Source organism: Ovis aries, chromosome 1, assembly GCF_016772045.2.
Source record: "Ovis aries strain OAR_USU_Benz2616 breed Rambouillet chromosome 1, ARS-UI_Ramb_v3.0, whole genome shotgun sequence".
Lineage (NCBI taxonomy): Eukaryota > Metazoa > Chordata > Mammalia > Artiodactyla > Bovidae > Ovis > Ovis aries.
The window spans coordinates 99,589,621-99,594,914 of NC_056054.1; the positions used below are offsets into that span (position 1 = coordinate 99,589,621).

A 5,294-nucleotide genomic window follows, 5' to 3' on the forward strand; every position below is an offset into this window, starting at 1 on the left:
ATACTTAGGGACCTAGGCAGAGCCACCTGTGTTTCGCAGTATGCAGTTTTCGCCTAATAGTGTGTCCGTAGCACGGCGTTTCTCCAGACAGCTGGAGAGATGGAGTCCACTCAGCCTTTTCCTTCCCATCGGGAAGCCGAGATGTTCCTAGGGCAGAAGGTCACCAGAGCGCCCCCGCCGCGCATTGTGCCCAAGAGTCGCCCCGAACTGGAGCCGAGGGGCCCCCGAAGGAAGCTGCTGGCTCTTGGTGTTTGCTATTCCTTCATCCGACCATTTGTGCTTCTGGGCAGAGGTTTAGTGCCTGTGGTCCATGTGGCTGCAGCTGGAAAGAGATCAGTTTGTCGTGATCCACACAGTTAAAGGCTTTACCTGTCTTTGGACTTCGGGAAAAGAAAGGTGTGAGGCCGAGGAAGGACAAGAGCAGGAGAGAACAGAGAATGAGCCAGAAGAGAGAAAAGGACTGGAAGGGAGAGGAGAGGGCTGGTACAACGGTGGGAGCCATCGCAGCGTTGGGGCATCGCAGCGCCTTACTCAGGAGCCGCGCCCACCCTTTACTGAGGTGTCCAGGAATCCGGTTCACCCCAAATTGCAAAGCTGCTGGCCTGGCATTTGTTCTGGCTTTTTCCTTTGCCTGTTCCATGAGGAAGGGCGAGGTGGGCAGTGTGGGTTTGCAGGTGAATGCAAGACCTATGGGCTACCTTAGAGATGACTGGTGGGGCAAGGAAACACACGAATTCACTTTCCTCTTTGCAGGCTGGTCTTCAGGGTCTGGGTGGGAAACTGGAAAATCTGAGTGCCAATATCAATATTTATTTAGAGATATGGAGATCAATAGCCAAGCAGTCAGTGAAAGTGGTTATGTTGATGGGGGAGTGGGAGTGGGAACCTGACTGGGGCCAGTGGAGTACTCTTTGGGGTATATGTAATTTGGTATCATTCACATGTGTGTGTGTGTGTATGTGTGTGTGTGTGTGTATACACACATATATACATAGTAAGGTGCATTGCTTATATTTTAACTTTAAATTTTTACATAGTCATAAATATATAAAATTCTGGGTCTTGAGTCACGTGTAAGATGGTTTTCCACTGTAAAACCTTAATTTTTTTTTTTATTGGGGGATTTTTGAAGCAAGGAATTGGACTACTGTTCTTTTGATGAACTGATCAGATGAACTAGTAAACTGGCAGATCCCACTAGCCCAGGAGGCTACCACTGCCGCTGTAAGGTATCAGTAACTTAAAATCGCACCCAGACTTTATGCAGTGCAGTGCCAAAATGCAAGATCTTACACTCAATGATGACATGCAAGGTGCCATGTGCCCAGGCATGGTCTACAAGTTTTACATGGGCGTACTCACTTTATTCCTTCAACAGGCTTCTATCATATCATCCTCATTTCACATATGAGAAATCTGAGACATGGAAAGTTAAACCACTCGTCTAGTCACTCAGTCAGTGAGTGGGAATCTGAAATCAGCATTTTGAACTGGAAGCCTGCCTGGCTCCACAGGATATAGTGCCCATCAAAGAGGAACACAAATGGTAAAAATGTTTGGCAAGAAATTTAAGACTGTATATTTCTTTGACAAAACACCAAGGAGGAGTCACATAACACAAGTAAAACTGCAGTATCCTCATGACCCACTTGCCTAGCAAACACCTTTCTTATTCCAAGAGCTGCTCCCCTTGAATCCCCAACTTAAACACACCTTCTGCAAGAACTAGATTTTCCCTCCCTTTTATCCTTTCCTCTCACCTTTCTAATACCTCTTCCATAACTCTTCTGTTCTTTCACTTCCAGGTCATTAATTTTTTAAATTAAAAATATTAAATATATCTAAAGAAGAAACTAAGCAGTCATCCATAGTCCCACTTCCTGGAAGGAACTACTGTTATCTTCTTTGCATGTTTTCCTTCAAATCTATTTTTAAATTATTCTAAGTTGTAGCAAAAGGTGCATGGGTTCATGCTAAGTCATTTCAGTCCTGTCTGACTCTTTTGGACCCCAATGACTGTAGCCTGCCAGGCTCCTCTGACCATGAGAGGATTCTAGGCAAGAATATGGAGTGGGTGGCCATACTCTCCTCTAGGGAATTTTCCTGAACCAGGGATAGACCCCATATCTCTTGTGTCTCTTGCATTGGCAGGTGGGTTATTTACCATTAGTATCACCTGGGAAGCCCCTAAACTATATAGATTTATTTTTAAAATTTCAGATAATGCACAAAATACAAATATGTAAAATTTTGAAACATCTTAAATTCAAAAGTAACTTCTGTTAATGTACGTAAATGCCGATGGAGTCATTTAAGTATATCAACAGAGAGAAGAATATATATAAATATGCTTTTATATGATTGAGCTCTTTTGGTTCTATTCCTATTTTAAAGTATTTCAATTTAATCAGTTCAGTTCAGTCGTTCAATCGTGTCCGACTCTTTGTGACCCCATGAATCGCAGCACGCCAGGCCTCCCTGTCCATCACCAACTCCCAGAGTTCACACAGATTCATGTCCATCGAGTCTGTGATGCCATCTAGCCATCTCATCCTCTGTCGTCCCTTTCTCCTCCTGCCCCCAATCCCTCCCAGCATCAGAGTCTTTTCCAATGAGTCAACTCTTCTCATGAGGTGGCCAACATATTGGAATTTCAGCCTCAGCATCAGTCCTTCCGATGAACACCCAGGACTGGTCTCCTTTAGGATAGACTGGTTGAATCTCCTTGCAGTCCAAGGGACTCTCAAGAGTCTCCTCCAACACCACAGTTCAAAAGCATCATTTCTTTGGCACTCAGCAGTCTTGATGGTCCAACTCTCACATCCATACATGACCACTGGAAAAACCATAGCCTTGACTAGTCGGACCTTTGTTGACAAAGTAATAGCTCTACTTTTCAATATGCTATCTAGGTTGGTCATAACTTTCCTTCCAAGGACTAAGCATCTTTTAATGTCATGGCTGCAGTCACTATCTGCAGGGATTTTGGAACCCCCCAAAAAATAAAGTCTGTCACTGTTTCCACTGTTTCCCCATCTATTTCCCATGAAGTGATGGGACCAGATGTCATGATCTTAGTTTTCTGAATGTTGAATTTTAAGCCAACTTTTTCACCTCCTCTTTCACTTTCATCAAGCGGCTCTTCAGCGCTTCTTCGCTTTCTGCCATAAGGGTGTTGTCATCTGCATAGTTTTGTTAATCTCAGAGTTGATTTCCTTTAGGATTGACTGGTTGGATTTCCTTGCTGTCCCAAGGACTCTCAAGAGTCTTACCCAGCACCCACAAATCGAAACCGTCGATTCTTCTGGCTGTCAGTCACCGTCCGCAGTGATTTCGGAGCACAGGAAAATAAAATCTGCCATGGTTTCCACTTTTTCCCCATCTATTTGCCGTGAAGTGATGGCACCAGATGCCATGATCTTAGTTTTGGGAATGTTGAGCTTTAAGCCAACTTTTTCGCTCTCCTCTTTCCCTTTCATCAAGAGGCTCTTTAGTTCCTCTTTGCTTTCTGCCATCAGAGTGGTATCATCTGCATATCTGAGGTTGTTGATGTTTCTCTGGGCAATCTTGACTCCATCTTGGGAGGCATCCAGCCTGGCACTTTGCATGATGTACTCTGCATATAAGTTAAATAAGCAGGGAGACAATATTTTACAGCCTTGACATACTCCTTTCCCAATTTTGAACTTTATTGTACCTAGGTTTAATAAATAAGACCCTGTTATATCTTTTGCGAGGGAAATAACTTGATATGATGAAAGCTTAAAGTAAATGTAAATGAGATAAGAGCACTGGGTAAGCTCTTAAATTATAGTTTAGAGATGTCTGCTTCAAATGATCTTTCCAGTTATTTGGTAAAGTCCTAGAGTTGTGCTGAGATTTAACTGATGGAAGTTAATTAACTAGGTAGTTTCAAAAAAAAATAAGATACTGAGACATCAATTACTGAGTAAACTAAGGTATTTAGGAATACTAATAAAAAATGTTTGAACCAAACATAAGTGAAATTCTCAATCAGTGACATTGAATTCTGAAGAACAGAAGTTCACGGCCAGTCGCGACGCTTAGTGCGTTTTACTAGACATACACACAATACTACATCACAAAGACAACTGGATTTGAAAGGAACCGGTTTCCCCTGGACTGCTAAATGTTCCGTTCTCCCCATTGAACGCTGTTATTTGAAAAAAGGTGCACAGGCTTCAGCCGACCGCCAGACCGGGACTGGGCAGGACAAAAGAGGCAGGCAGCCGCGCGCGCCCAGGAGCGGGAGGCGGACGTCACGCCCCCCCCCAGAGGGCGCCCTCCGCCGGGTTGGCTGGGCCGGACGGCGTGGGAGGAGGGAGGCGGGGACTAGGGCGGGGCGTGGGCTGGAGGGAAGCGCGGGTTCCCGTGATGTCACGGACGGGGCGTGTCGTATGTAGATATCCGAGCGCAGGGGCTGCTGGTCCGTCATCTGGTGCTTAAACACGACATGGTCTCCCGTGGCGTGGGAGAGAACTGAGGAGTTTTTGCTTGAAAGTGCGTGGATCCGCTGTGTGGAAGGGCCAAGAAGGCTCGGGGATGGGCGGGGGGAGGGGTGGGGGGAAGGAAAGTGAGCGTGTGTGTACGGTGTAGGGCATATGAGGTTGCGGTGGGGCGGCCGGTATGGAACTCATACTTACCTGGCAGGGGAGATACCATGATCACGAAGGTGGTTTTCCCAGGGTGAGGCTTATCCATTGCACTCCGGATGTGCTGACCCCTGCGATTTCCCCAAATGTGGGAAACTTGACTGCATAATTTGTGGTAGTGGGGGACTGCGTTCGCGCTTTTCCCTGGTTCGTCTGTGGAAAATCAGGAAAACCGGCCTTGGTATAACTGTGGGGGTGATGCTGTACGTGACCACCTGAAACTGCGTGTGGAAAAATGCCGTGGGTTTGTTGGTGGGCTCGAGTTCTAGTAAACTGCAGCAATTGGTTCCGGGGGTGCTGCTGTTTCTCTAGAAAAGTCATGTAAGACTGTGAGGTCCGTCACATACGTTTACTGCTTCATGAACCCTCTTCGTCGAAAGTTTGTGCGATAGGGAAGGCTTACCTGGGTTGCAAGATCCAACCAGAAAGTTCTTTACCTGGGCCAGTCCCACGAAGTCGGGTGAGAAAGGCAGGAGGCCTGTCTTGTGAGACGCTACCACTAGCAATTTTCCCACCAGTGTCCCTGCTGTCAGGCGCTTCATTTCTTGTGGTCAGCTGCCTTGCTTATTACACGCCTTAGTCATCGCTGGAGATACTGCTTAGATACTATCCTCCCACTCA

At 46.1% G+C, this 5,294-nt stretch overlaps 1 non-coding gene across 1 annotated transcript; it reads left to right on the forward strand.

Moving 5' to 3' along the window:
* Window positions 1-4,656: 4,656 nt before the first annotated feature.
* Window positions 4,657-4,820, forward strand: LOC114111405 (U1 spliceosomal RNA). The gene has a single exon (XR_003587461.2). It is a non-coding gene; the product is annotated as a U1 spliceosomal RNA (small nuclear RNA).
* The last annotated feature ends 474 nt before the right edge of the window (window positions 4,821-5,294 follow it).